This window comes from Vombatus ursinus, unplaced genomic scaffold, assembly GCF_900497805.2.
Source record: "Vombatus ursinus unplaced genomic scaffold, bare-nosed wombat genome assembly UNPS02000580.1, whole genome shotgun sequence".
Classification (NCBI taxonomy): domain Eukaryota; kingdom Metazoa; phylum Chordata; class Mammalia; order Diprotodontia; family Vombatidae; genus Vombatus; species Vombatus ursinus.
In genome coordinates this window covers 26,223,162-26,243,743 of record NW_020940358.1, presented here as the reverse complement: position 1 = coordinate 26,243,743, position 20,582 = coordinate 26,223,162, and the positions used below count along the sequence as shown (strand labels likewise).

Here is a 20,582-nt window from a genome sequence, read left to right as displayed (position 1 = left end):
AGCTGGAAGGAAACTTAAAGATTGTTTAATTCAGCCTTCTAATTTTACAAATGAGGAAACTGTGACCCAGATAGATGGAGTAAATTTGCCCAAAGTCACATTGTCAGCACAAGAGTTAGGAGTAAAACCAGATTTCCTGTGTACAAAGAAAAGAAAGCTACTGATTTTTACAGGGGAATTAGATTTAATGAAGAACCAGTGCAACAATCTTGAAATTCTTGAAAGTATCCTGAAATACTCCCTTAAACTTTTTCTCTAATCTCCATCTACCTATTCTTTCTAGTACTGCTTTTCTTATAGCACTAATGGTCTAAATGAATAAAAAGCTATTAGTTTTATTTTGATATAATTGTATTGGATTTTTTCCCTTTGGAAATCTTGAATATTCCAGTAACATTATTAAATAAATAAAATTTTGTAGGATTACCTGTAGAATGTTAGGAACTTGAGGGCAGGTGCTAGTTTGTTTTTGATCTATGTATCCTTAGGAGTTAGTGCAATGCCTACCATTTAATAGATACTTAGAGCCACAGATGAGAGTCAAGTGAATCAAGTGGATGCCATAGGTGGGTGTGTAGCCCTGAAGAGGGTTCTGCACTCTTTTAGAGGGGTTAGACATCTGAACACTCCATGCATCTTCAGTGGCCACATACGGGTAAACTCTCTGGGCAGATAGGCTAGACTAGGTTGAGGGTAACCCAACAGGCCTCAGACCTGTTGGTAAGTTAGGGGGCTGATACCCCAAGCGCGTGAGGACTTTTCCTGGCAGATTGGGAACATGAGAACAATTAGTTCCAGTGACCAGAGGCAGCTAAAGCAGGTGCCATGGAGTGCTTAGAGCTTGGTCAGACATCAAAGATGCCAACATAATCCAGTGCATCCTGGATCATTGCCAGGCATCTTGACTTGTGTCCTGACCCTGGACTTTGATGACTCTGGAAGAGAGAGTGGGGCTGGCAACTTTGTGTAGTTCTGCCTTACTTAAATTTAGTTCACATGAGAATCAAGACATCACCCCATAATGTCATCGGTCCTCTTTGCTGAGGAAGGACAAACAACAACAACAACAGGCACTTAATAAATGTTGATTGAACTCTTGTAATTGAAACATCATGTAGAATGAATAGTCCAAGTCAGCTGTTGACCTGAAAAAAAGTTTGTTAAGTTGGAGACTCTGTTTATATATTCAGATATTATTTATATAGTTTGTATTTCTTTGGAGATATGATGATTTGTAATATGAATCTGCCATGGGCTGTTTTGTGGGCATGTATAGGGCTGCTTTGCTTTTCACATAATTGCAAATTAGAACAGTAAGTTAGCAGCTTTGAACATTTGCTATATGTACATGAAAGATGAGTTGATAACTGGCCTCAAAGAGCTTACAACATGCTTGTGTGTGTGCCCTCTCTCCAAACAGCACTGCTGTAGTTGAATTACAGGGGTGAGGTGCTGTTAGTAAGGCTCATGAACAATATTTGCTACAATCAATTATGAAATTCCTTTCTAGAGAAAGTAAGTTTTAGCTAAATTTTGAGGGTGGGTGAGGGGCAGGAATGGATAGAGAGTAGCAAATCCCTCGCAGAGGCCATGTGTAATCCCATGTTTGTATGGGGAAGAGCAAATCTATTAACTTGGCTGAAGTGAAGACTCCCTACAGGTGTAGTAAAAAATGAAGTTTGGGAGATGTGTGGGAGTTGAGAGGTTGTTGCTGGAGGGTCTCAGATTCTAGCTAGAGAAATTTAGATGAGAGAACTAGAAGGTTCTGTTCTGGTGCAGGGGAGTGACAACAGTGGTAAAAAATAACACATTAGAAGTGAAAATATATGTTACTGAGGGTAGGAATGATGAAGTATAGAATGTAAACTCTATAACAGACTCTATAACAGGTAGAAAATATTTTAGACCTTGTGGGCCTTTGTGAAGGGCTAGATTCAGATAAAAAATATCCTAGACTTTGTGGGCCAAGAAGTAAAATTGAGACTATTATGTAGCTACTTATAATGGGAGAAAACAAATTTTCACAGATTTTTTGACAGAATTCAATTATATATAGTATCAGATAATGATAATGAAGTACAACTTATTGCAACATTGATCTAATGAGAAGGGAATTATTTTGGGGGAGGTACACGTTTCCTTTAATTGGGTTTTATAATTAGTATTCTATCATCAAAATAGATGGCAAATATTCATCTTTTAACAAGTGCTGATCTGTAATGAGATTTTACAGATTTCTTTGAAAATGTCTTTTCATGCATATAAGTTTGGCCAAATCAGTCCATAAGCATAGGATTTTAATTGAGCACATTCATCCGTTGGAAGGCATTTATAGAGTTCTCTTAGAGCCCTCCCTTGATATTTACCTTTTATCATGTCATTACATTGCAGATCAATCACTTCCAGTTGAATGTTATGTGGAAGGTCTTCAATAATACTGTCAAATAGATTTTTAAATATGGAAATCTTTTGCCATTGAAGTAGAAAAATCCTCCTGGAACTGTAGTTTGAACTCAGAAAATATATCCACTGCAAATTTGTGTGGGAATGGAGACATCACTATTTTAAATTTTGACAGCATGGGAACTGAATAAAGCAACTTGACATTACTTCTGATTCAAACATCAAATTGACTTTCCTGTTATGTAAGTTTTATGTATAAGTCCTGGTTTACCTTGTGATTTTAGATTAAATTAATTGAGAAACATTATTAAGTCTGCAGCAAAAAGCTAATTTCGAAAGCCATTGAGTGTTTGATACTAGTGGTTGAGGATAGTTCTTCTTGTTAAGAAAATTTCAATCTCAGATAAAGGCTCAAAAAATAATCATAAAGCTGCTTATTTTTCCTTCCTTACTTCTGGTTTGGACCTCTTAGGTATGCACTGTAATTAAAAAAAAATGTCAAAGTATGGTGATTTGTGTGGACTCATGTATCAAGTTGCATAATGGCACTGCTGTGATTTTTGGTGAAGTTTAGCAGCAAGGTGAAGTGATGAGAATGTCATACTGCCTCTGTTGAAGCAGTCATGTACTGTATGTAAAGGAATGAGTGTAGCTGTGTTCCAATAAAACTTCATTTATTGATGTTGATATTTGAATTTCATGTTATTTTCACATGTATGAAATGTTCTTCTTTTGATTTTTTTCCCCAACCATTTAAAAATGTGAAAACAACTTCTAAGTCATGGGTCCCAAGTTTGCAGACTTCTGCTCTTGGAGAAAACAAAACAAAACAAAATGAAAAAACAAGCTATAATGGGAGAGAAAACAAGCATGGAGCTAGAAAAGTGAGCAAAAGGGAAGTAGGGGAACAAGTAAAATGAAGAAGGGTGACAATAAAATTACAAGCTATTTTCATTAAAAGTTTGAGTTTTTGTACATTTTGCTTGTATATATGCATATTTTGAGAAGTATATAGATACATCTACAGCTATGTTTTCCAATATTGTAAAATACAACTAATGAGCATCAGTGAAGATTTGCCTTAAATGTAGATATGAGCTTATATTTAACATTAAAATGACAAATTAATAAGCATTGAGTAAAGTATGGAATTGCTCTGTTGTGCAGTGACTGGAATGCTTTTGTTGCCACGTGAAAACAGTATGTGCTGGAGCTCTGCCCTAGAATGTGTGACAGACCCTCGGAAACAGGAGCATGGAATCTATACAGTGTGGGTGGATGGCTTTACTAACTCTGGTATTTTAGTTTAAAACCTGAAATACTGTGGATCCTTTTGGAAACAACTGTTTGGGACAAGAAATGGTTAGGCTAGATTTGTATATATCATTAGGCCAGCTTAGAATAAACTTAATTCAGGTGCTCATACATGCTTCAGTCTTGTACCTACCCATTTCTCCATGGCCTGTAAGCATTGTGTCCTGAAAGAGTAATTTCATTTGGATGGGACATAATTAATTCCCTCTCCATTGTATATTTCTATAAGCTTCAATTCTGGTTGCTGTCATAGGTGTTTAGAGATATCTCCTGGCAATCTGGTTCTTAGTTAGACTCATTGGCTTGTGAACAAGTGCAAATCTGTTATAAAGGCATTGGGAATTTAGGTATATTGTTTGATCAGAGTAGCATGGATGCGAAACACAGATCTCCACTTCGGACTTTATTCTAGGCTCTTCGTATTGTATTTCTAGCTGCCTGCTATATATATCTTTACCTGTGTAGCATCTCACAATCAGCATATCTAAGATCAAACCAATCTTCCATCTCTATAGGCCACCCTTATCCCCCCAATAAACAAACAAACCCAACAACAAAACAAGAACACCCAACAAATAACAAAAACCATTCCTTGCCCCCGAGTTCTCTCTCCTGGTGGTACCTACACCATCTTTTGAGTCATCCAGACACCTGAGTGTAATTTTTAATTCTCTTTCTCAGAGGAAGACCTGGGTTTGAATATCATGTCTCACATTTAGTCGCTGCGTGACTCTGGGCATGTCTGTTAACCTCTCTGCCTCACCTGTAAAATGGGAACAATTACCTGTAGTGAGTATTTCCATAGAGCTATGAGGATATTAAGTACTTTACAGACCTTAATGTTATATAAATGTTATTTATCTTCTTCTCTCTCTGCCTCTCCCATCCCCAACAGTGGGCCAAATATTATTACTAATCTCCTCTTTGGAAAAACTCACACGTGTGCCCTTTCCATTCAAGTTTGATCATATCTCTGTTCTGTCTCCATCTCCAGGTTGTACTTCACACCACTGCCCAAGCAATCTTAGTAATAGAGTACTTTAATCAAGTCATTTACTCTCTGCTCAGAAATTCAGTGGTTCTCTGAATTCTACAGTGGCCTGTAGAATAAAGTATGCACTCTTGGTTTTGGCTTTCAAAGTCCTCCACAAAATGATACCAGTCTTACCTTTTCAACCTTACCTCGTACTTTATATATTCTTTCTTCTAGACAAGTTAGACTATTCCCTGTCCTTTGTTTTCATTCTGTCATTTCTTGTCTTTGCTTGCGTCTTTTGTTGACTCCATTTGGAATAGACTTCTCCCTCATCCTCATCTGTTGTTGTTGGTTTTTTTTTTAAAGTCCCTATTGGCGATTTAATGGAAAGTATGTATATGGTGAAAAGTTTTTATTCAAACTATTCAGCTTCATCTGACTTCTCCCTCTTCAGAGGGAGCTCCAGGGAAAGGACTTGGGTTTCCTTGCTCATGTATGTATATATGTATGTATGTATGTATGTATGATCAAGTATGAAGGGGAGATTCTTTGCTAAGATTCTTTGGCATAAAAATATGTAACTAGAGAAAAAGAAGTAACACTGACATTTGGAATTGTATGGAAGATATACCTATAGAGGTCTTGTTAGCATTTTTTAAAACCAGAAACTGGTGAGTGACTACCAACAGAATTGTATCTACTAATTCTGTACTAAATGCTGTCACTCTACCCTCAATCAGATACTGTCCTAAAATCTTTTACAAATACTATCTCATTTGAAGAGGGAGAGGCTTAGAGAGGTAATATCTTTTGGGGCCTCATTTAGTTCTAGTGCCCATTGGCCTTCCTGTTCACTAAGCTGCAACACATATAATCTGTAGTAAACAGTATCACCATTAATTATATACTGTTTTTATCATGGAAAGTGAAATTAGATATTTGAGTGTGAAACACCATAGGAATGATCTGATTATTTTACAGAGAAAGGAACTGAGGTCCAGGAAAGGAAAGGGAATTGACTAGTGTGAAAGAACCAAGAATAGGACCTCATATGTATATATTTATTTACCTTATTTGATTATAATATAGATATAGTTGATATAGACCATGGTTTAAAACTTCTCTATTCCTCTTAGTGCCTAATGTTGTTCATAAATAGATTTTGATTTGATTTTAAGCAGCCTAAAAGGGGACTGCTAGATAATGAGTCCTCTATCACTGAAGGGTTTTCAACTCAGGAATGTTAGAATAGATTAAAACTTCAGATGAAGGTTAGATAAATGAATTTAAAGCTACATTCCAACTGTTAGATTCTGTGATCCTAACAAAAAAGATGGTGTATTTCTCTTTATAAAACATGTTTAGCTTTAGTTTTGCAAATTGAAAATAATGAATGAAAATGAGAGATGCTTATTGACAGAAGTCTTTCTGCCTTTTTTCTTCCCTCCCAGGAGTGTTCTCTTATTGAAGTAAAATACTATAGATTTTCTGAAACTGAACATTGGAATGCATGAGTTTAAGTGGTAAGTATTTAACTCTTATTTTAAATTGCTTAGGGCTTTGAAATAAACAAGTAGGATCAATTTAGTCATCTCCTTATCCTTTTCAAATTCCTTTTGAAGTTTTGTCTCTTTTGAACAGCCTAAATTCCTGCATTAAGAGACATTGAACATTTAGTGGAGGTAGGGGATGAGTATGATTATGTTTTGCCATAGATGCACTGTTTGATATTTGGTAAGTCACTTCATCACATTTATCTACCTCAGTTTCCTCCTCCTTAGGAAAGAGGTTAGACAAAGAAGACTGCTTAAAATGTCTTTTCTACTTTTTCACCTTCTTTTGTCCCTTCTTTGACTTTCCCCCCCGGTGTCTCATGGCATTTATTTAACCTTCTATATTCACTAACATGTACACAAATAAAGGAAACTGATTTTATAATTCCCTTTCTTCATGGTTCCTAATTATATTCATGACCATTATTAGACTCCTTCATTTTAACAGGCAGAAAAGAGCTACCACCTCCCTCCATCCCAAATAATATCCTTATAGGGGTCCATTGTTGCTATTCATATTGAGATGCCACAGATGTGTATACTCTTCAGAATTCTTTTTTTTCTCACTCAACTACAATGGGACTTACTTTTTAAAAGTCTCTTCCCAGGCCCAACTGAAAGAAACTTCACAAAGCTTTGAAAGCTTAAGTCCTATGATTCTGAAGCCTGTTCTTGTTGAGTAAGAGTTGTTAAAAACAAACTGACCACATAGGGCCTGAGTTAAGACCATTTGTTTCTTTTCTTAACAATGATTTTGGAGGCATATTTTTTATTGGAATAAAAGAAGTGCTTTACTATTTGAAAATTAACTATTTATTATTATAAATATATATTTATATATAAATGTAATATAAATATTGTTTATTAAATAAATAAAAGCTATTTATTATCAATTATTAAATTTAAAATTTATGGCATTTGTTGGTTGTGTGTGTGTGTGTTTGTTTATTGATTCTTTTTGTTTTATTTTACATTCCTTGCTGAATATTCCCTTCTTTACCCCTCCCTAGGATGCATTTCCTTTTAACAAAAAATTTTTTTTAAAGAAAAAAGTGAAGTAAAATAAATCAACACATTGATCTTGTCCTTTAGCATGTGCAACATTCCAGACCTGCAGTCCCCTACTTCTCCAGTGCATGGAAAGAAGTATATTTTTTCAATTCTTGTCTTTGTCCAAATTTAATCATTATAGTTATGTTGTATTTAGTTTTGTTCTTTCTATTTACATTGTTATAGTCATTATATATTTTGTCCTCCTGGTATTGCTTAAGTTCACTCTCTATCACTTCATATAAATCTCATGTTTCCTGGAATTTGTCATTTCTTATGATATAGTATTACAGTGAATAATTTGGTTTATATGATAACCTTTCTGTATTTGACCTTCTTGGGGCATATACCTAATAGTAAATCTCTGAGTTGAAGAATTATGGACATTTCAGTCACTTGAAAAAATATATAATTCCAAATTATTTTTCAGAGTGGCTAGACCAGTTTATAGTTTCATCAGTGGTGCATAAATGTGCCTTCCTTTCTATATTATTTTCATATTGATTCCTTACATATTTTGTCACCTTTGCTAATTGGCTTTTTCTGAGATGAAATCTCACTTGTTTTGATTTGCATTTCTGTTATTGTTAGTGAAGTAGAATAATCTTTCATGTGGTTGTTAATTGCAATTCTTAATTCCAATCCTTTGACCATTAGAATAGATTCAAACTTCAGATGGTCACCTTGGGCAAGTGCTACAAATAATAATCTTTATTTAAAAAACAATATATGTGAATGTAGTTATAATATGTGTGATTATTTTATAAAACAGTCTTCCTTTAATGGAAGTATTCACAAGAGGAGGCTTTTAAATAGCTTTCCTACCATATCCCTAATAGTCCTTTTATGTGCAACTTTTCAGTAACTTATCTTGCTCATTAAATTTTTTTTTGGATCACTATCATTATTTTCTCTCTCTTTTCCCCATCCATTAAAAAATATCCTCCATCCATTAAAAAACAAAAACAAAAGCCAAAAACAACTCAGGTAGAAAATAATCATAGTCAAGCATATCAAATCCACAAGTTTGCCATGTTCAGACATATATCTCATCCTGCATTGCCAGTGCACCACCCTTCAAGAAGTGGGATATATGCTTCATTATTGGTCCTTTGGAATCATGGCTATTTGGCATTGATGACACTTCTTAAATCTTTAGGAGTTATTTTTCTTTATTTTGTCATAGCCATTATATAATTTTCTATTCTGATTCTCTTCCCTTCATTCTGCATCACTTTATACAGGTTTCACCTGGTTTCTCTGAATATATGTTTCATCATTTCTTAAGGTGTAGTAATTTTGCATTGCTTCACTATCCCAGATACTACAACAACTCTTTTAAACCTTTTCAGTCCTCAAACTCCCCATGGTTTCTTTTCCTCCCACCATCTTAACTGAGAACCTTGCCTAAAAATTGAAGCCACTCATTGAGAGCTACCTCTTCTCCTTCCCCTCTTCCTCCCTTCTTTTTCACAAAACATGATAAAAACTGATTAGTTAATCTTCCTCTTTTCTCCTTCTAACTTCCCTGTTACTTTTGAGGGCACCATGGTCTTCACATTCCTCCAAGCTTGAAACCTAGGTGTCACCTTTGATCATTTGAGTCACACACTTGACTACCATATCCATTCTGTTGCCAAGTTCTGTGGATTTTACCTTTATAACTTCTCTGTGTACTTTCCCTATATTGCTGCCACCCAGGCAAAGGTTTTTGTTACTTCATGCCTATTGTACTAGCCTACTGGATGATCTCTTTCTGCTACAAGTCTTAGCCCTATTTAATTTACTTCAGATGTATTACCTCCAGGAATAAATATAACATCATCTCTTTGGCTTTTAAAGCTTTTGACAAACTGACCCTTTCCTATCTTTCCATTTTTCTTACATCTTGTAAATATATTTTATTGATCCAGTGACATTGGCCTTCTTGCTGTTCCTTCCATAAGACATGCCTGACTTTCTACTCTGTGTATTATTACAATCTGTCCAATAGGAGGAACTACCAGAAAGAGGAAACAAAATATAGCAGAAGAAAAAAAATGGCAAATAGTATGCTTCAATCTGCATTCAAACTCCATAGTTCTTTCTTCTTTGTGGATAGCATTTTCCATCACAAGGCCTTTGGGGAGACGTCTTAGATCCTTGTATTGCTGAGAAGCATTTGTGATTTTTTCAAATATAGGTATGTATCCCTTTCCCTCTTTTTAGGTCATGATTTTCAGGGAGCTTGATTCTGATACTTTAATTCTCTTTCCTTGACTTCTTTCCATGTTAGTTTTTAATAGTTGATACTTTTCTTATACATTATACATTTTCTTCCTTTTTTTTTTCTTCTAATTTTTGGATTTTATTCTACTATTTTTTTCTTGTTGGATGGAGTCATTGAGTTTTGGTCCATTCTAATCTTGTATTAATGAATTCAGTTTAAATACCAGTCAATTTTATATATACATATGCCACCTTTCCCTCCTAATAGCTTTATGCTTATAGCTATATGGTCTTTCTCTCTTCCCCCTCTTTCTCTCTCTCACTTCTGTCTTCCATTTTTCTCCCCTCATTTCATGAGTTGTGCGGCTGGAAAAAAATGACTCTTCTTGGAGTGATGAATCTTTCTAAACTCAGGTTATGCTTTGATTAACACATTCAGCCTTGTCATCAGAACTTATAAAGAATTACATCTTTATCATTTTTTTCTCTTTTGATTCATTTCATTTTATTCATTGCTTCCTTGTTTGTAGAGATACATCTGTCTTTATAACATTATCTGGGGGAAAAAATCATGCCTGAAGATGTTTTTGAATGTTTGAATTATTGTACTTGTAAATTTTCTTCCTTTTTTTCTTTCTTCCTTTTTCTTCCTTTCTTATCATGTCCCACATTATTACTCTATTTATGAATCACCAAATTTGAGCGTTGGAAGAAACCTCAGCAACAATCTAGCATTCCTGTCCTTAAAAGGAAATCTCTACCATATCATGCCCAACAGCAGTCATCCAACCTCTCCCTGAAGACCTCCAAGGAGTGGGAACCCACTGTCTCTTGAGGAAGCCCATTTTACTTTTGTACAGTTCTCACTTTTATAAAGTTTTTCCTGGCATCAAGCCTAAATTACTCTCTTTGCAACTTCCATCTATGATTCCTGGTTTTGTCTTCATCAGGGATATGATAGTTGATTTCCAAGTGTCTGAATGGCTCTCATGTAGAGAAGGCATTAAATTTGTTCTTATGGCTTCAGTCTTCTCTTTTCTAGGCTGAACATAACCAATTCCTTCAATGATCCTCATACATCATGGACTTAAAGCCATTTAGCATTAATAGTTGCTCTCCTCTGGACACTCTGTAGCTTATCACTATCTTTCTTAAATATCAGATACCTAGAACTGAACATAGTGCTCCGGAAAAGATCTGAGTGGAGCAAGGTACAGTGTGACCTTTCTGTTCCTAGAATTATGTCTTTCTTAATGCCTTAGCAATAGATTGAATTAAAGTTTTTTCCAGTCATACCACATGGCTGACTCATTGGTCTTGAAGTATACTAAAATGCCCAGATATTTTCCAGAAAAATTGCAGTTGAACCATGCCTTCCAATCTTTCACTGGTGAGGTTGTTGTTGTTATTGTTGTTGTTTTTTGGGCTAGGTAATGGGGTTAAGTGACTTGCCCAAGGTCACACAACTAGTAAGTGTTATGTGTCTGAGGCCAGATTTGAACTCAGGTCCTCTTGATTCCAGGGCCGGCACTCTATCTACTGTGCCACCTAGTTGCCCCAAGGTTGTTTTTTATACCCAAGTACAAAACTTTGCTTCTTTCCTTATTGATTGTCATCTGATGATGTCTATCCCAGTGTTCCAATATCCTTTCAGATCCTAACTCTGTAACCCAATGTATTACCTGTCCTTCCAAACTTAATATTATCTACAAATTTGCTGAGTATTCCATCTATGCCTTTTATCAAGGAATGGGTAAAAATTTTAAACAGCACAGATCTCTTGAGTACACTACTGGAGACCTCCTGGAATGCTGACACTGAATACTTTGAGGATGGCCATCCAACCAATTCTCTTCTTCTTCCTTTTTAAAATATATTTTAAAAATTTTGAATTTAGAACCAAAAGATGCATTTCTATATTCATGTTGACATAAAAAGAGGATTGGATAAGAAATCCTGACTCTCCATTTCATCCTATTTGTTTTTTAAAAGTATATAACAAATTATTCATTACTTTCAAAACTGCCCTATTTATTTGTGCTTTGTTCTGAACTTTTGTTTTCTGTGCATTTAAAGAAGTGCCCCCTTTTTTGACATCAGTATTGCTAATTTCCTTTTCTCCCAATTAAAGAAAATGAGAGAAATTTAATAAAAAACCTTTTAATAAGTATAATTAAGCAAAATGAATCCTTGTAATGATCATGTCCAAAAATGTGTGAATCTTTCTGCACCTTGAGTCCTTCACCTGTCAGGAGATAACTACATGTGCCATCATATTTCTTCTGTAGATAAGGTTGATCATGGCACTGAGCAGAGTTCTTTTCAAAGTTGTCTTTTCAAAGTTGTGTTTCTTTATGTTGTTATTCTTACATAAATCATTTTCCTGGTTCCATTTTCTTCACTTTACATTTGTTAACACTATCCAGGATTCTCTGAATTTTTTTTTGTCATTTCTTGTGGACAAATAATATTCTGTTACATTCATACAACACAAATTTTTCAGCAGTTTCCCAGTTGTTTACTTCTTTCCATTCTAGTTCTTTTATTTCACTTTCCTTTTATCCCTCTTTAGTATCAAGAAGTTGGTTTTGCTTGCTACTGTTCCTTCCTTGGAATCTTCCCTATTCCCCTCTCTCTCCCCAATCTTTTATTTTTTAGACTTTATAGATTTATGTTAATTTTTGATTCTAGTTAGTAGTGTCTTTGGTTAACTGATCTCTCCAGCTTTAGTTCCTGAATCGGGAGCTTTATGCCATAGAGAAACTTCACCCCCTTCTGATATTTGAGGTATGGTAGTTGGTCCTATTTGGTCTTTCCTTGGGTCACCTGGGATCATGTGCTGACCTCCTCTTTCTAGTATTATATTCTCCTGGATCTCTGAGGTTCAGAGTGCTGGATCTTTGGGTGATCTTTGGATCACCTCCACCCTCTCCCACCCCGGAAAGGGATGTTCTGGAATATCCTGAAATGATCTGTGCTTACATTGGTCACTGATAACTGTTGATCCCTGAGGGTTCAGAGATCTCCTCTATGGGTCTATAACCACAGGGAAAGAGAGCTTTGCAGGGTATACCTGTCCCTGGCCCTTCTCTAATCATACTAGGAGGCTTGTTTGCCTGTTCTGGCTTTTTGGCTTTGTTGGTCGCCCTCTCTTCCATTGCCATGGATTGCTGCCTGACTTTTTGTGAAGTTTTCAGATGAAAGAAGTCACTTCTAATAGTTTCTCATTGGATTTGATTATTATTTGATCTGATATGAATTTCAGTATTTAGTTTGAGTAGTGGGTGTTAGTGGAGCTGGGCATTCTCATTCTGTTCGTGCAGTCTTCTTGTCCAGATACCACTTTCTAACCAGTTCTGAATCCATATGGTCATGTTATCACTTAACCCCTATCTCTCCATCTCCACAAAAATAGAATAAAGTGTTTTATCACAAAATCTCAGTAAAGAATATCCACAGAATTCCCATCTAATGGTTTAGTAATCAAAAAAGGGAAAACATATTAGTCTGGCTTTTTCCTGAATATTTACTGTTCTACCCACATAAATCATTGGCATTTCTATATATTACCAACAAAGCCCAACGGCAAGAGATAGAAAAAGAAATTCCATTTAAACTTACTGTAAACATTATAAAATATTTAGGAGTCTACCTCCTGAAACAAACCCAGGACCTATATGAAAACAATTACAAAACAGTTTTCACACAAAGTCAGATCTAAATAACTGGAAAAACATTAGTTGCTCGTGGGTAGGCCGAGCTAATATAATAAAAATGACAATTCTTACCTAAGCTAATTTTCTTAGTCAATGCATACCAATCAAACTACCAAAACATTATTTTATAGAGTTAGAAAAAATAATAACAAGATTCATTTGGAAGAACAAAAGGTCCAGAATATCAAGTGAACTAATGAAAAGAAATGTAGGGAAAGGTGGCCTAGCCATTCCAGATCTTAAATTGTATTATAAAGCAGCAATCATCAAAACTGCTTGGTACTGGCTAAGAAAGAACCCTTCCCAGCAATACAAGGATCTCAGACTATCACGAAAGGCCTCATGCTGGAAAATGCTACGCACATGCAAAGGAAGAACTATGGAATTTGAATGCAGATTGAAGCATACTGTTTGCTATTTTTTTTTCTCTTCTGTTGAGTTTTGTTTCCTCTTTCTGGTGGTTCCTCCTATTGGTTCTAATTTTTACTTACAACATTACTAATCTGAAAATGTTTTATAAGAATGTATATATGTATAGCCTATATCAGATTGTGCGCTGTCTTGGGGAGGGTGGTGGGAAGGAAGGGGGAGAAAAATTTTAAACTCAAAAGCATATGGAAGTGATTGTAGATAAATCAAAATAAATTAATAAAAAGAAAAAAAGGAAAAAGATATTTACTGCTCTTTGTAATCATTACTTCCTTTCTAGAAGTTTGTCAACTTTATTTTTAGTGATTTGATCTAGAATTTCCCCAAGGTTTGAAGTTAAGCTTACTAGTGTATAGGTTGCAGACTTTTTCTTTCCTTTTTTGAGAAATGGTAATTTCCTCTTTTCAGATCTTGTGCTTCTATCATTTTTTACATTCTTTCAGGAATCATTGATAGTTGCTCACCAGTTACATTTTCTAGTTCTTTCAGTACTTGAGGGTGGAGTTCATCTGGGTCAGGTGATTTGCATTCTTACTATCTTCTTACTTACCTTGAAGGTCGACCCTAAAAGTCATTGATGTGTCTGTCATTTCCAGTGTAAAGGCTGTTCTCCTTTTGTGGAGAAAACAGAAACAATATAAGAACTGAGTAGTCTGCCTTCTCTCTTCTTTGCCAGCTATTCCATCCCCAAATTTATTTTTCTCTTTAGCGGGCAATAGTGAATGAAAGAAAAATAAATAAACCCCCCCAAAACATTTATTGAATACTTATTGTGGGCATGCTGTTGGCTGGAGATACACAAAGAAAAAGCAGGTGGTTACTCTTTTCAAGGAGCCTCATTCCTGCTTGTGGGAGTCTGCATATAGAAAAGAGTTTAACTGCATAGCATGGAAGGCCCTCACATCCTAAGGGTGAGTGTGGGGGCCCGTGGGAGGTTGTGAGTGGTTAGAAGCAGGTGTGCTTAAGAGTTACCAGCTGAATGGATGACCATACCCAGTGCACTAGTAAAGCTTTGGCATACTCACTGGATCCTGTGGAAGGGCAAGTGGTCTAGCTTGGTGGGTCTCAATCCCACTTCAAGGATTGTTGTTGTAGCTTCCTAGAGTGCTCTAAACAACCATGCTCCTCTTCTTGTCCATTTTACCATATGACAAAGGTCTTTAACCTAAGGTCTATGAAATTTTTGTAAAAATATTTTTATAACTGTATTTCAATATAATTTTATGTATTGTATTTTATGCATTTAAAACCATTGTTCTTTTTTTTGTAAAAAATTAGAGTTCAGATATTTTTGAAATACAAATTTGGTTATATTTTTAAAGCTATAATTCTTGTCACATTCTGTGGTTAATTTTATTGTGCTTATTAAAAATGGTCATTATTATAAAACCATTATTAGAAGGGGTCCATAGATATGACCAGGATACCTAAGGGGGAGCCGTGATTACAGAAACGGTTAAGAACTTCTGCCTTATTGGGTCTGGGTAGCTTGTGTGTAGAGAATGGAGAAATGAAGGCAATGGTAAAAGGTCCCCTACCTTGCTTACTATTCTTCCTAATTTTCTGGCCTGGATAAGGTCTGACTCTACTGATGGTTTTTGAGGGAAGGGCAAAGGGAAGACAAGGGAGGAGAGTACCTTCTGTTTCCCCCATGGTCTTCATTCTCTTCTCCAAGACTACTTAATTGTTTGTATTTTTAGGTTCCTTCTGGTAGTGTCTGTGCTCAAATGAAGCACTGATATGTCTTAGGATATTCTCTGTTATAGCATGGATACATGGTTGGGGAAGGAAACAGTTTTCTGTTTTGTTATCTGGTAGACAAATCATCACCCTTTTTTTGTCCTCTGCTCCTTATTAGTTCATGTGCTGTAGTATTTAATTCTTTGAAGAGCAAGCAGCTTATTTTGTGGAGTGATTTATGATGTGAAAGAGAGACCAGCATAATGTTTCCAGGTTTTGGACCTAAGAGACTGGAAGGATGGTGGTACCTTCCAACAGAACTTGGGAAGTTTGAGAGGGCAGAGTTTGAGAGAAAGATTATGTAATATACAGAGTTCAGTTTTGCACATATTGAGTTTAGATGTCCCTGGGACTTGCAGTTTCAAATGGCTAATAAGCAGTTGGTAATCTGGGACTGAAGCTCAAGGGAGAAACTGGGGCTATATTTATTTAATAATAATAGGTAGTATTTATATAGTGCTTTAAGGTTTGCAAAGTGCTTTACAGATATTACTTCATTTGATTCTTAAAACAACTCTGTGAAGTAGATGCTTTTGTTATCAACGTTTTACAAATGAGAAAACAGAAACTGAAAGAGATTAAGTGACTTTCCCATGGTCATGAGAAGTAAAGTTTGAGACCAGATTTGAACTCAGTTTCCTGACGCTGGTCCAGTGCTGTTGGGCTACTTAGCTATCCAGAACTGTGAGTCATCTGCGTCAGATAATTAAACCTATGGGAACTGATGAAGTTAAGAGAGAAGAGAAATGGCTTAGATCAGAACTTTGGGGAACACCCACAATTAGGGGTTGTGATGTAGATGATTAGTCAACAAAGGAGGCTGAGGAGTAGTCTGATGGATAGGATAGAGTATTGCTAAGAAAAAAAGAGGTGAGGATATGCAGGAATTTTTTTTGTTGTTATTCATTTGTTTCAGTCTTGTCTAACTTTTCATGACTCCATTTGGGTTTTGACAAAGATACTGGAATAGTTTGCCATTTCTTTATCTAGCTCATTTTACAGATGAGGAATTAAAGCAAACAGGTTAAATGGCTTGCCCAAGGTCACACAGATAATAAGTGTCTCAGGCTGGATTTGAACTCACGAACTGATTCTTCCTGACTCTAGGTACAACACTGTATACACTGTGCCACAAAGCTGCCCTAACCACAAAGAGATAGCCATAGCTATCAGTAACCACTCTTCGTGACTCCATTTAGTATTTTCTTGGCAAAGATACTGGGTTTCCCATTTTCTTCTCTAGTTCATTTTACAGATGAGAAACTGAGGCAGACAGGGTTAAATGACTTGGCCAGGGTCACACATCTAGAAAGTGTCTGAGGTTGGATTTGAACTCATGAAAATCAGTCTTCTGATTCCAAGCCCAATGCTCTTATCTACTGTGCCATGCAGGGTGTTTAACTGTGTTAGTTGCAGCATATGGATTTATTATGATGAAGACAGAAAAGACCATCAGATTTGGCAGTTAAGAAACCACTGGTAACTGAGGAGAGCAGTTTCAGTTGAGTGATGAGGTTGGAAGCCAAATTATAAAGGACTGAAGAACAAGAGGAAAGAAGCCAGTAAAAGCAGACAGAGTTGGCAGTTTTTATTTGGTTGAGAAAAGGAGGAGAGATAGAGTACAATAACTTGAGAGTATATTAAGGACAAGTGATTTGTTTAAAAATGAGGGAGACTTGGTCATATGTTGAAGTCTAGTAGGAAAGGAACCAATATACAGCAGAGGTCATCTACCTTTTTTATTGTGGTACTGCTGTTTTTCCTGTGTGTGTCTAATTACAGTGGACAATTGGAATGTTAACTTTTTGGTAAGATTTTAATTTAGTTTAATTCCACAAAACTTGAGTAATCATTATTTCCATGGAATTAAAGATTAGTAATTTAATTCTTACAATGTAATTGCAAGTTTCTGTAGCACTTGTAGAAGTTCTTAGAATTAATGACACTTAATCATAGCATACATTTCGTATATTCTTGTATTTACTGTAGTAGCAATTTTTAAAGTTTTAAAATTGCAGGAACATATAGGCCAATGTGAAGGAATTGGAATAGGAAGTAATTTTTCAGTTGAATGAGTGTATTATTTAGTCAAGTAGTGCTGTTGAAATCTTAGTCTTTCATCAAATAGTTGTACTAATCCCATTAACAGAATTGTGTAGTGCACACTTAGCCCATCTTATTTATTGATAGTACACATTTAGCACCTAAATTAGGTTTTTCCTAGACCACTTATGTATAACATTGTTACGTAAGGTTTTTTTCATCTACATCACTGTTCCCCAATATTTTCTAGTCTCTATGAAACCATTAAACTTTTAAGACACGTTTCTGTGTGTGCTTTCTCTTCACCTTTTCCTAGTTGAAATATTTGTTAGTTTTACCTTTTTTTTTCTTCCTCACAAGCTACATGCTATATTTATAGCCATATTAAACATGGCATATTACACATGATCCTCTTTTTGTCTTTCCATGGTTTCCATCCTTTTCTTACCTTCAAGTCAAAAGTTAGAGAGAAGGAAACCCAGGAAATCCCAAGCATATATTCTCCTTTTATGCCAAAGCATTCTGACATACTGATAAAGAAATTATCATCTATGGCATTTTTCAAGTACGTAACTCTCTCCTGACAAATACATTTTTGTCTTATGTTAGTTTTATTTTGAACTCAATATATTAAACTATATGGTTTAATCTGACAGTTCTCCAGTAAGCCCGTCTCTGTGATGTGGAGGTGATTCCTGGTGCTCCAGAGCGTGAGCTGTGGATAGCAGGTCCCTTGAGTTTGTGCCTTGTGTTTGACTGTATTTTGTCCAGGGATACCCTAGCTGCTTAAGTTTGCAAGGTATCATCTCCAGAATGTTCACCAGATCAACATTTCTAGTTAGATGGCTCAAAAGAACCATCTATAATGGCATATCAGAGTTTAACCTCTGCTTTCTTGGAGGAGATATCCATCCTGCTAAAATTGAAGACTTCTAGAAGTAATGAATTAAGTTCATCAAACAAGTTTTTACTGTGCAGTATGCTAAATTAGAATTGGGGCTTGGATAGATAACTTTTCAGTTTATTCACTTATATCTTAGATTATATTTAACTTAATTGTAATGGCTTTAGGAAAACAGGCACATTGATGCATTGTTGGTCAGCTTGTGAGTGGGTAAAACCATTTTCAAAAACAATTTAGAATCATACACAAATTACTAAATTTTGTGTGCTCTTTGACCCAGCAATACCACTGGTAGGCCTGTACCCAAAAGAGATAAAAAAAAAATGGGAGAAAATCCTACCATTACTATAATATTTTTGTAGTGGCAACAAGCTATAAACTAAAAGGATCCCCACCAGTTAAGAAATGTCTGAATAAATTAAGGTATATGAAATTGGATGGAATACTATTGTGGACATGGAAACACTTCTATGAGGTGATGCTGAATGAGGTAAGTAGACCCAGAAAAATAACCTATACCACATCATGAATATTATAAAAACAAATAATTTTGAAGACTTTTATAAACTGAAGAATGAAATTAGCAGAAACAGGAGAAAAATGAATACGATAAAAACATAAAGACAACTTTGAAAGTTCTAAAAACTATAATCTATAATGACCATCCAGAGGACTGATGATAAAACATACTTTCTGACAGAGAGTTGATAGAATTAAGTTACAAAATGAAACATATGTTTTTATAAATAGCTATGAGGGAATTTGTTTTACTTGACTATCTATGCATATTTGTTATAAGGAATTTTTTTTCTTTTTTCCCCCTCAGTGGGATGGAGGTTGGGAGGGGTTAAAATAGTTTTTTTAAATTAATTTAAAACAAAACAAAAGGGGCAGCTAGGTGGCGTAGTGGATAGAGTTCCAGCCTTGTAGTCAGGGGCACCTAAGTTCAAATCTGACCTCAGACACTTGATACTTACTAGCTGTATGACCCTGGCAAGTTACTTAACCCCGATTGCCTCACCAAAAAGCAAAAACAAACAAACAAACACTCCAAAAAACAAAAATAGAGTAGTCTGGGGTATTATATTTGTGGAATGTTAAATATCTTTTCAGATGAGGTCATTGTACTACTAGTTTTTTACTTAATTGGTTTACTTTGTTATAGGAGACTTCAAAGAATGGTAGTAATCTTATAAATATTTATAATATAAAAAAGAACACATCAATACAAATATATACATGTATGTATATATTTGAAGATATATGGTGCATGTACAGTCAAATATAAGTTTTAGGAAAAAATTTTTTTTACACATTTCAGAAAGAATAGCATTTGACTGAAAGTGATTGGGTAATGTACTCTCAGTTGAAAGAGAGGAAGTAGAACAATACTCAAAGGAAAAAAAGTTGTATTTTTTTTTGCCATTATATATCTGAACAGTAATTGTTATGAGGAGAGTCTATAACTCTTGAAGTATCAGCTTTTCAGTAACTCATAATTTTCAGATTATTAATAAAATAGTCCATGTGTTGCTTATTTTATAGTTCTTTCCACAGGGAAAAGTTTTTTTTTTTTTGTGGTTATTTAGGAACTATGTATGCTATAATTCTTTTTACAGACCAAGTCATTATCATGAATTCCAAGAAACTACATATGATTTTTCATTTTTATCAAATATATTAAATACCTACTATATATACTGGGCTAAGTACTCTGAGTCTGGAGACAAAAACAAATCACCTCCTGCCCTCAAGGAGCTTCCTTATATTCCTTACATCTTCTTAGGGGATAAAAAATACATATAGAAAAGTAAACAGAAAATAATTTTATGAAGGACTGAGTATTAATGACTAGGGGATGGGATTCTGGGAATGCTGTATGTAGGAAGTTGTACTTGAGTTAACTCTTCACAAAAAGTAAAGATTCTAAGAAATGGAGAAAGCACATTCCAAGCATGGGATAAAGTTATGTAGATTGGTATTGAAATGTTGTATGTGGAGAATAGGTAAGTTAGTCATTTTGACAGAGAAAACATGAAATAGTAATGTAAACTAAGTCTAGAAAGGTAAGTGAGACCCAAGTAGTGGATCATTTTAAATGTCATATTCAGGATTTTTTGTTGTATGATAGAGGCAATTGGAAGCGCCTGATACACACACACACACACACACACACACACACACACACACACACTCTCTCTCTCTCTCTCTCTCTCTCTCTCTCTCTCTCTCTCTCTCTCTCTCTC

The 20,582-nt window shown here is 35.3% G+C and overlaps 1 protein-coding gene across 4 annotated transcripts in view; it reads left to right on the top strand.

Moving 5' to 3' along the window:
* NCOA3 (nuclear receptor coactivator 3) overlaps positions 1-20,582 on the top strand; it is a 188,490-nt gene that overhangs the window by 88,402 nt on the left and 79,506 nt on the right. For all 4 annotated transcript variants that reach the window (XM_027851404.1, XM_027851386.1, XM_027851387.1 and 1 more), the window contains exon 2: positions 6,145-6,216. The gene's annotated coding sequence lies outside the window, so the exon portion shown is untranslated. The remainder of the gene's footprint in view (positions 1-6,144; positions 6,217-20,582) is intronic.